This window comes from Echinops telfairi, unplaced genomic scaffold (genome assembly GCF_000313985.2).
Source record: "Echinops telfairi isolate 266 unplaced genomic scaffold, ASM31398v2 ScPeMD7_7473;HRSCAF=8511, whole genome shotgun sequence".
Classification (NCBI taxonomy): domain Eukaryota; kingdom Metazoa; phylum Chordata; class Mammalia; order Afrosoricida; family Tenrecidae; genus Echinops; species Echinops telfairi.
In genome coordinates this window covers 8361986-8374013 of record NW_022111377.1, presented here as the reverse complement: position 1 = coordinate 8374013, position 12028 = coordinate 8361986, and the positions used below count along the sequence as shown (strand labels likewise).

General features: G+C 42.1%; 1 protein-coding gene across 1 annotated transcript in view; it reads right to left on the bottom strand.

The window, feature by feature from the left end:
- The window catches only part of IL15RA (interleukin 15 receptor subunit alpha), a 51873-nt gene that overhangs the window by 23373 nt on the left and 16472 nt on the right, over positions 1 to 12028 (bottom strand). The gene's annotated exons all lie outside the window — the stretch shown is intronic.

Genomic DNA, 12028 nt, shown 5'->3' with positions numbered 1-12028 from the left:
GCAGGCAGCTCTCTCCTACTATCCTTCTTAGCTTTCTTCACTCTCACCTCTGAGACTTCCCTCATCCCCACAGCAAGCCAGGATCCATAGTCCTGTGTTCTGTCACTTTGTCATTTCATTTGCTAGTTTATATTTAATATATACATTTAAAAATCATTTTACTGGGGGCATCCATCCATTGTGTCAAGCGCATTTGTACATTTGTTGACATCATTTTCAAGATGTTTTCTACTGGAGTCCTTGGTATCAGCTCCTCATTTTTTCCCTCATTTCCCCATCATCCCTCCGTCATGAACTCTTGATAATTTATAAATTATTATTTTTCATGTCTTACACTGACCAATATCTCCCTTTACCCACTTTTCTATTGTCCGCCCCCCAGGGAGGGGGCTAGAGGTAGATCATCGTGATCCGTTCCCCCTTTCTCTCCACCTCCTGTTATCTCTACTCTCATTATAGGCCCTGAGGGGTTTATCTGTCCTGGATTCCCTGTGTTTCCAGCTCTGATCTGTACCCATGTACATATTTAATATTGAAACACAAGTTTTTATGGTGAATTGTTTGAAGATTTACAGTGCTGATGATCAGTTTTGCATTCAACAGTTCACATACATTTTCTTTCACTGCGTCCATTACAATCCCATTCACTGTCCCATCACTTATTTCCTCTCTCCTGTTCCTTTACTCCTTCTTTCTTAACCCTCCTGAACTTTGTCCTTGGGCTAATGCTGCCCTTTGATCTCAAATGGTTGATTATCTTAAGGTGCGCCTACCTTTCTAGGAATATTGTTCCCCTTATAGACTGGTCTATTGTTTGACTGGAAATTGAGCCATGGGGTGAGCCCATTTCCAGACCCCAACGGTGTCTATGGGTCATGGTCTTGGGGGAGTTTAAGATTTTTGAGACCACATAATGAATGAATTTCTCATGCTCTGGACTATGAGCTATATGAGGGGAACTTCAAAATGTTCATGGAAAAATGGAATCAAAATCTAATGGGATTTTTCGGTGAACTTTTTGAAGCGCTCTTGCATGAAGGTAGAAATCATGTCTGTGAAGGGACATTAAAATCTGTCAACAAAAAGAAAGAAACCTTGTCTGTTTTATTCAACATCATATTTCCAAAACCCAAACCAAGTCAGGTGCTCTGGATTTGCTTCTAAGTCATGGCGGCCCATCTGTGTCAAAGTAGAACTGTGTGCATAAGGCTCTCAGGGGGTGTTATCTTTTGGAAGTTCATAGCCAGGCCTTCCTTTTGAGGTGTCTCTGGGTGGATGTGTATCACTAACCTTTAGGGTAGTAGTGGAGCACTTAACTGTTCATACCACCAGGGACTCTGACGTTAATCTAGTACCTAACAATACTAAGTGCTCAAGAAACACTTTGAAAGAATGATAGCTCAACTCCCTCCAAAACAACAGGCTATGCCTAACCTAATCGAAATGAATTCAATGTATTCCAGGTGTCACCAGCTGATCAGCGTATATTCCTGTGAGGGGGGGGCGAGGTGAGCTGTCCCAAATGGTTCTACTTCGGTGATAGCTGGAATTGGACCTAGACTCTGCAACTTCAGCTAAAAGTCCTGCCAATGGTTGTCTGTGTCCTGTGGAAGCAAGGGGGTTCATATCCAAGGGTATTGACCTAAGACAAAAAGGAAGGACTGAAATGTTGACCATTTCAAATTTGGGGATAGCTTATATTGTTTTTGTTAATCTTTTCTAGCCTATTGAAATGCTTAGATCCTTAGAAAAATTCATTCCTTATATTAATCATTTAACAAAGGGTGAATCTATGACTGTAATGAGTTGGAGGAGTACGTTATTCTAGTTCCAATGTTATGTAACCAAAAAAAGCTGTAGGAAAAAAGAATGGCTTTTTTCCCACTGGGTAAAGATGAGTGAAACTGGTAGTGTTTGCAATCCTTCACCTAATGTAAAATGCTATAAGTCCCAGGACAATATCTGTTCATAAGGCCTTGATAACAGTTAAAATAATATCCACTTTGGCAGTAGTTTTATAGACTGGAGTTCCATAAAAAAAACAAAGAGAGTTCTTTAGTTGTTAAAAAGTGAAGAGCCAGCCATTGCGTTGCTCTACCATCTCCTCCAAACCAATTGTGTTGGCTGATCCCTGTTTAAGATGAGATCCTGTCCAATTCCAAAGCTTATATTGCAACACCGTCAAATAGCAAGCCTTTTCTTTAGCCACTTGAAAAAAAAAAGTATGCTTTTTATATCCTTTAGCCAGTTGGGCTAGTATATGAGTCTTAGGTTTCTTGTATGTGGAAGGGATGAGTAAGAACTGGTTTCTTGGGCCAAGCCTAGCCTTGGGCATTGGAGGAGGCTGAGAGTGGTTGTGTTGGAGGGAAATTCCTAGGTAGCATGTTCTATTGCCCACTGCTTGTAAAGACATGCTGAGAAATTGACCCCCATTACTTAAGCGTGTATAGAGGCTGAACAGTTCATGGGCTGAGGTGCTGGTAAGGGTAGCAACTAAGATGACCAAGTCAGCTATACAAGATACAAATCCATGGACTGCCTACAGTTTTCTGGGGAGGCTTGCTTTTTGGTTCCAGATAGGGAAATGCTAAATACATGTCTGCTAATCAGCTTGAATATCTTAGGGGAGAGGCATGGGATTCAGACAAGATAACCAAGTGGAAATGCCACTGCCATCTAAACGATTCTGACTGATAGTGACCCTATAGGACAGTCGACCTGCCCCTCTGGGTATCTGGCACTTTAAATCTTTGTGCAAGCAGACAGCTTCCTTTTTTTCCCAAGGAGCTTCTGGTGGGTTTGAACCCTGATCCTGTGCTTAGCAGCTTAATGCTTAACCCACTGTCCCACCAGGGCAAATGAAGTCACCTCTATTGGAGGCAGATGGAGGGAGAGGCTGGTTACAGTCCCCCTTAGAGTCAGAGACTGCTGGAGAAAGGTCCCCAATTGCCAATTCTCTATTCAGAGGTCATCAAATGATGTCCCAAGAACTGAATCTTCCCCCCTTGTCTCTTTTTGTACATAAAATTTTATTTGAACACAGCCACAATCATTGATTGGTGTCCTCTCTACAGCTGCTTTCTGGAGTTCCTGGGTGGCAGAAATGAAGCACTCATCCACTAGCTGAAAGGTTGTGAATGGGACCCCTCCAGAGGGGTCCTTGGAAGACGGGCTTGACAATCTGCTTTTGAAAGGTCACAGGCTCAAAAGCCTCTAGAGCAGTTGAAGTAACTTGATGGCAACTAGCAACAGCAACATAGCTACTTTCACCCTATAAGGCAGTGTTGTGTAATTGTGACAGTGAGCCCTGTGACCCTCGGTATTTAGTACTGGGCCCTTGATAGAGCATGTTTGCCAACTGCTGCTCCATGTAGCCTTAAGACAGACCATTGCACTGGTCAGTAAGACCAATTGCCTAGGAATCAGCACAGAAGCTGATAAGTGAGCAGGGTAAAGGAGGTTGACTAAGGCAATATAGCCCATATAAAAATAAAAAACTTTCTGTATTGCAAAACCCAACGTAAGTCAAAAGGCAAGTAACAAATGGGAAACAAAAAGCCTTTCCTAGTACAAAGGGCTAATTTATCTCATACAATAAATAAGTGCTCATGAAAAATTGGCACGAAGACCCTAGAAAAACAGAAAGAAGGTATTAACAGGGGAATAAAAATATAAAGATGTTCAACTTTATTCATAATGAAAGAAATGTAAAATAAGACTACCCGAGATTGGCCAACATTATTTTCAACAGAGAGAAATGGAAAACATTCTCCTTGTAAATGGAAGCAAGGCAAGGCTGCTCATTATCACCACTCCTATTTACAGCTGTCCTGGAAGTCACAGAAGAGCATTAAGGCAGGAGAGGGAAACATAAGGCACCCAAATTGGTAAAGAAGAAGTAAAAATGTCTCTATTGGCAGATGATGATGGGATCTTATTTCTTAAAAATCCCAGAGACCCAACAAGAAAACTATTGAATTCAGTGAAGTGGCAAGGGTACAAGATCAACCTACTAAGTCAATTGGTCTCTTCTACGGTAGCAAAGAGACCGATGAAAAGGAAATCAGGCCATTTACAATGCCCACCCAAAAGATGTAGTACTTAGGAAAATGTCCAGCCAAAGATCCAAAAACGTATACAAAGAAAACTATAAAACATTACTACAAGAAGCCAAAAAAGACCTAGATAAATGGAAGACTATTATCAGCTCATAGGTAATAAGACCTAACATTTGAAAATGACAATATCATACCAAATTATCTGCATTGAAAATGTAATCTTGATCCTGACTCCATCTTCATTCTCTAAAGAGAAAGTAAAGCTAATCATCAAGTTTTATATGGAAAGTAAGAGACTTCAGAGAAGCAAAGCACGACTACAGAGGAAGAACAAAATAGACTTCATACTTCTCAATTTCAAAGCCCACGGAAAGCCATGGTTGTCAAAACATCCCGGTATTGGTACAATGACAGATAGAACAGAATTGAAAACTTAGACATATAACAACCTAAGTGCAAACGAACTACGGCACACACACAGTGGAATACTTTGCAACATTAAAGAACAATGAAAACTCTTAGGAACTCCTTGGATCATGGATGGGCCTGAAGAACATTATGCAGAGTGAAATTAGTCGATTTCACTGGGGTCTTATAAGGTGCAACTATTGGTCTCTCCCTGTCCAAAGCAGAGTGAAGAAAATTAGAGACACGTGGAAACAAATAGTCCAAAGGAATAATGGATCACGTGAACCTCAGTCTTCACCACCGTGAGACCAGCAGAATTAGATGGTGCCTTGAAAATAACTCTGATAGGAATCACAATAATGGGTCCTAGATGGAGTGGAGAAAAATGTGGAACAAACGCAAAGGAAAAAGACCAGCTTTATTGGTATGGTGGAGATTGATAGAACTCCTGAGACTATGCGCGTTGTTAACTCTTGAGCCCCACAACTTAACTCATTTCCATAGCTCAACTTTTAAGGAAACAATAGACAAGTCTATAAGATGAACACCAGGGATATATGCCCTCCTTAGAAGTCTTAACCATACAAAGTAAAGAAGGCAGCATTTGCCCTAGGACAAATCTCAGAAGGCAGGAATGTATAGGAAAGAAGAACAAATAGAAATGATAAACACAGGAGGAAAGTGGGCAGAGTACTGTTACATTGCGGGTCATGCAATCAATGTCATGAATGAAAACCTAGACAAATTGTTGAATTAAAAACAAATTTGGTTAGAAAATAGAAAAATCACCATTTAATCCTTGGAATATAAAGTTTTGCAGAGTTGAAATCTACAGTAAGAGTAACATCCAAACTGACCAACAAGGATGGCAAGTGAAACAACAGTGCAGCTTTAAAAAAAATCTTCCTCTAAGACAAAGAAAGTACCTCTCCAAAAAAGTAGCTGAGAGGCAAAATGACATCCTTCATTACAGCCTGCAGATGTGAGTGTCGGCCCAAGATGCAACAGGACTCAACCAGAAATACGCGTGGGAACCCTCCTGTCTAAAAGAATTATGGACATCCCAAACACTTAAATACCCCAGGTCATCATACTCTGGTCTCTCTTAATGCTCTTGGGTTACTTTTAGCTCGCTCTCTTGCTGCTCTTTGTTCTAGCCCTGTGGGCCCTCTGACATCAATCAATCTCTCTCTCTCTGTCACACTTACTGACTCCATTTTATTTTGTTTTACTTTAGACGTTTAAATATTTTTGTTTTAAACTTTGTTTTGAATGTGAGCAAGTGCAGTGAAAAAGTACAAGTTTAAGAACAAATTTGCTCTAAAATTTCACTCAAATTACAATGCAAAGTTAAAAAGAAAAAAGTAGTCAACCACAAAAGAGCAAGTATGAGGGCCTTCAAAAAGTTAGTGGAACAATTCTATTATCTTTTAATTTCACCACCACCACCACGACCAATTTTGAAAGTCCCTTTGTAGGAGATCACTGCTGTAAAATTCAAGGAAGATTTACACATAGAAATAAATATTCTTTGAAGGTTACTAGAGATGGGAGGGTCTAACGAAAATGTAGACCCTTACTAACTTGAGTGAAGAGAAAAGCAATATATAGTAAGGGACAGGTCAATTCAAAATGATCAAAGCAAAGGAAGATACACTGCGAAGAACACAAGAATTTAAGGTAACAATGGTAAACACTATTACAAACACAATCCTGCGATAACAATATAATCTACAAGTGTATATATAGATAGACATGCAAGCTAAACAGATGTTGAGAGGTGCATGGGACTATACCCATGAATAAATTCAGGTTTGAATAAGATACCGCCATACATGTATTTCTATGTGCTGAAAATATATCTAAGAATAAGGTAAATTTATGAAAACTTCTTAGCCATAACCAAGCCCTTTGAAGGAATGAGTAACGAGGCCTGGAGGCTGAGGGCCTTAGTCCCAGAAGACATCTGATTGAAATGGTATAGCATAGTCCTCTTGAAGCAATGCTCTACTTTCTACTTTGGTGAGTAGTGACTGGAGTTTTAAAAACTGTGAGCAGTCATCTAAGGTGTTACTGTTCGTGTGGTAGTTACATAATCTGTCCTCAGTTTGAGACTAAAGAGTGAAGGGGTGGAGGTTAGCTTCTCAATCAAGTTGCAGCTTACTGACCTCATTTGGAGGTGCTAAGGAGATAAATAGCTCATTGCAGGCGCTCCCTGAGTGACATTCCTGTTGAGAAGACACATGGGCTGCACTAGAGCCCTGGAGCTGAAGGAGCCACGTGGAGACCCCTGCCAGCGCTGAGATGCTTCCACCGCCTCTGATTCCACAGACTCTCCACCCACTGGCCTGTGATCTTTCTGCCTTCGGCATCATTGCATGTGCTGCATGAGTCTGAAGAGGATGTTCTAGATTGGTATCGGATATATGGGCTAAAATCGAACTTAACGGACTTGATCATGACCGGGCTGGGATGTTTTCTTAATATTCAATTGCTCTTGTATATAAAGCTATTTATTTTTAAAAAATCATTTTATTGGGGGCTCGTACAACTCTTATCACAATCCATACATCCATTCATTGTGTCAAGCACATTTATACATTTGTTGCCATCATCATTCCCAAAACATTCATTTTCTACTTGAGTTCTTGGTAAGCTCTTCATTTTTCCCCTCCCTTCTGGCTCCCCCCTCCCTCATGAACCCTTGATAATTTATAAATTATTATGATTTTATCATATCTTATACTGTCTGATGTCTCCCTTCACCCACTTTTCTGTTGTCCATCCCCAAGGGAGGAGGTTATATGTAGATCCTTGGGATTAATTCCCCCTTTCCACCCCACCCTCCCTCCACCCTCTCAGTATCACCACTCTCACCACTAGTCCTGAAGGGATCATCCACCCTGAATTCCCTGTGATAAAGCTATTTCTTATTCACATATGAATGTCTCTGGGTTTGTTTCTCTAGTCAGCCCAGACTAACACAATTCATCTGTCTCCCATCTGAAGCAAAGCAAAGAAAGTAAAATAAGTACAAGACAACAATTAATCCAAAGAACTAACGGATCATATGATCCTGAAACTAGAAGAACTAGATTGTGCCCAACCACCATGGCCTGGCTACTTTGAAAGCCATCATGATACCTGGGTGGAGCGTGACAAAATGTGAAACAAAACTCAGAGTCATAAAAACAACCAGCCTTATGGGTAGATCGAGAACAGTGGAACCTCCAAGTTTACAGTCCTGTGTCAGTCACACCCTTTAAGCCGGCACTGAACTCATCCACGTGGCTCAAAGGTCAGCCACACAGGAGACAAATCCGTAAGGCGTACACCCCTGAGGTATGCACCCACTAGAACAATCAGCCACAGGAGATCAAAAGGGCAGCATTTGCCCAGGGATAAAGCTCAGGACGCAGGGAAGGAAAGACGGAACAAGAGAAATCATAAACCTGGAGGAAGTGGGAAGTATGCTGTGATACTGCGGGGATTGCAGTCAATGCCACGAGACAAAATGCTTGCGGATTGTTGGATGGAAAGCCATTGCACTCTTTCATCCAAGTGACAATACACTTTCATCAAATGACAATAATTTTTTTGAAAGGTACATGAAGCACTACTCTTCAGGTGCTGAGTTGGTAAAGAGCCAGAAGATGCATAATGTGCTTGTGTTGGTGAGAGCAGGTACTTTCCTGTTGCTCATAGAACCCCCAGTGAAGGCATATTTGCAATTGTTCTGGAGATTACAAATGCAGATTTTTAACCCCACAAATCTATTTCTAGATTGGTCTTATAGATATTCAGAAAAATTTGTGAGTGAGTTTCATTTTTTGAAGCTGTTTTCAACTCTAAAGCATTTGTGGCAATTATGGTAACATAGGCAGTCTGGAAAAAGTCAAGGAAAAGATGCCAAACCTTAATTCATCGATTACAGTAATGTTTCTGGCTAAAGATTTAATGATCAGGATTTGGAGAAAATACAGTACAATCTTCAAATGCCACAACCTGTGTAAGGTGGAATTCTGTCAGAGAAGGAAAACTGAAATGATTTTCCACTAAATTGAGTAGAAATGTGGTAAATGCACTCTGTCGAAGGAGGACCAGTTGTGAGACCCAGAAAATGTCAGTCATCGCAGGGAGTTTGGCTCTCACAGGTTTAACTGTTTCTGGATACTTGTGAAATATTCTTCCTACCCTTACATACATCGTCTGAGCCAGCAACGTCATTGCTCAGAATTGATCTCAGATCTTGGCACTCTTGTGAAGTGAGCATGTACAAAGTTATTGTTCATAAGAGCCAGCATCTGTAAACAGCCTTGTTATGTGTAAACCTTCACCAAGAGACGGTAATATTTTAAACGAAAAAAAAAAAAAATCCAGTGTGAATGGTGCTTGGCACCCTTTGAGAGTTTCTTCAGAGGAACCTTTAAGAGCCCTTGCAACTGGGGCTGAAATGACCTTTCAGGTCAGCAAGGTTTGATCCGTTATTTTCCTACTTGTGATTTTCCCGTTGCTAGCTTCCCTTCTCTCACGTGTTAGTCGTCTCTTTAGAGTTCCTGCTTCCATTTCTAGACTCCATGTGTTCTGGATCCACTCTGCTTCCGTTTGCTACGTGAATTGTCCATTTGGTTTGCTGTCCCAGTTCTTCACTGTCATGTTGAAGTTCCTGTTCTGCTACATCAACCCTGCTCCTTCCTCCCTTCATCATGGCGGGTCCTCTGTGTCAGTGGCTGGCAAGTGTCCTTAGTGAACATCAGAATCACTTAGAGGGCACGTTCAAAGCCAGCTTGCTGGGCCTCACTTGCAGACCTCCTAATTCAGGAGAGAATCTTCATTGCTACCAAATTCCCAGGTGATGGTTACACTGCTGGTCCAAGAACTGCATTTGAGACTCACTGCTTCATCGTATTTACAGGTAAAGAAGAGTTTCTCAGCATCACAGCAAGTTGTTTTTTAGCCATCATTTAAAGTTTATCTTAACCTGATCACTAATAGGTGTGCTTTGGCCTGCTAACTGCAAGGCCAACAGTTTGAAACTCCCAGCTGCTCAGTTGGAGAAAGAAGAGGCTGCCCGCTCCCGGAAGTTCACGGCAGCCTTAGAAACCCAAAGGGGCAGTTTTACTTTGTCCCCAGGGCTGCTCTGAGTGGGAATTGACTCGATGGCAGTGAGCAGGTTTTCAGTATTCACACAGTCTTCAGGTCGCGTGACTGAGTCCAGCAATGGGGATGCCTGTTGTAGTCGCCCCCAATGTGCTCTTTGGAATGGCGGTGCTTTTTAGATGCACCGATCCTCCCACATCGCCTCCAGAGTTTACTGGGTCTTGGCCGTCTTGCTCATGGTAGTGTTTCTGCTTGTTCTCTCCCTCCGTGTGTGCACTGAGTTTAGCAGTACCATTGGTTTAGCTCCAAGCTAGGATACCTTCAGTCTCCATCAGTGATGTTTGGCTGTGTGTTGCCACCGCTGGGAAAATACACAGGGATGGGAGAGAGCGTTGAAGGAGTAAGGATCAGCATAAAAATCAACTCTAGAAACATTTGATGGGAAACCACAATAGGCAGCTCCATCGCTTCTTGGCCTTTTGGCTAAGATCAAGTGCAGAATACGTAGCTCCATAAAGACGCCAACCCCTGTTCAAGGATAAAATGTCCCTTCCTTCTGAGGGAGCCTGAGTCGACCCTGGACCTTTGGACCTCTGGTTATGTGACATAATCCGTGACTGGACAGTTTCCTTTCAGCGCCAGATGAGTGACTCCAGAGGACAAGAGACAAGAGGTCCCCAGGGGAAAGGCTAGATAAATACTAGCTAGTAGTTAGCAGGAGTCTATCTGACCAGGTTATCTTCATCTACTTTTCCTCTTAGGTGCCCTGGGGGTGTAGTGGGCCATACATTGGGCTCCTTAAGGTGTTAGCTTAGCTCCTCGATTTAAGATTTCTAATATAAGTACTTCATACTATAAATTTGCTAATTCACTATCATCTTTTGACCATCTCTATGTTAGAAAGCCACAGAAGGGAAGTTCTGGTGGTGGTGTGGTTATGAATTGGGTTGTGATCGAAAGGTCAGCAGTTTGAAACTACCAGCAACTCTGCGGGAGACACTTGGGGCTTTCTACTGCAAAAAAGGGTGATAGGCTCGGAAACTCACAGAGGCAGTTCTAGCCTGCCCTATTGGGTCGCTGTGAGTTGGCATAGACTCACTTGATGGCAGTGAGTTTGGAAGCCACAGAGGGAGGAGACCTGGTGGTGGCTCAGTGGTTAAGCACTTGGCTGCTAATTGAGAGGTTGGTTAGTCTAAACCCTGCCTTTCTGCACTAGAAAAATGTGGCAGTTCGCTTCAGCAAAGATTTACAACCTTGGAAACTCTATAGGGGCAGTTCTCCTCTGTCTACAGAGTCTCCAGGAGAAGGAATGGAGTCAGTCAACTGAGGGATGTTTTTTTCAGTCACGGAGGGCACTCTGTCCCCATTCCTACACCAGCAGTAGATTGTTGTGCTTATTATCTGAAGCTTGCTTTCTTGGTGGTGGTGGGAGCAGAGTAGGTTTTCTGTCATCCTAGTCCATCATCTTAGAGTTGCTATGAGTCAACAATGACTTGATGGCAGTTTCAGGCAGGTTTTCTGTGCCTATAGGAGCCCTGGTGGTATAATGGTTTTGTGTTGGGCTGCTGACCTCAAGGTCAGCAGTTCAAAATCACCAGCTGCTCTGGCATAAAAAGATAGGACTCTCTATTCTCGTTAAGTTTCCATCTCAGAAACTCACAGGAGCAATTCTACCCTGTTCTATAAGGTTGCTGTGAGTCAGCATCGACCCGACGGCACTGAGAGTGAGTCTCTGTGCTTGTGGGGCTCCTCACCTCCAGGGCCCCCCCACTTTGCCTTGTATCTTCAGCAAGTTTGCGTGAGGAAAAACTCTCTTATTCCTCTTCCAAGAAATCGTCAATGGCACCGGGATGGGATTCCGGGCTTGTTTCTGGACTTGACAGTCTGATCCACTCATCTCTCTATCTTGATTTGATTGTCATCCTGTGTTGATTACTGGACCTTTACAGACAGACGTGAAACCGGGTAGTGTTTTTAATTCCAACTTTCTTTATCAGTTCCAAAGTGGAGTTTCCTCTTTTAGGTCCTTTAATGGTCCATTATGAATTTTGGAATCACTTTGTCAATATCTACAACATTCCTATATTTTTCTTTGGATTTTCATGAAAGTTTACAGGCCAGTTTGAGAAGTGACACCTTAGTAATGTTGAGTCTTCTTGATTTCTATAAACTTATTTTTTTATCATTTTATTGGGGGCTCGTACAATTCTTATCACAATCCATACATCCATACATCGTGTCAAGCACATATGCACATTTGTTGCCATCATCATTCTCAAAACATTTGCTTTCTACTTCAGCCCTTAATATCGGCTCCTCCTTTTGTCCCCTCCCTCCCTGCTCCCCCCTCCCTCATGAACACGTCATAATTCATAAATTATTATTATTTTGTCATATGTTAACTGTCCGACATCTCCCTCTGCCCTCTTCTCTGCTGTCCATCCCCCAGGGAGGAGGCTATA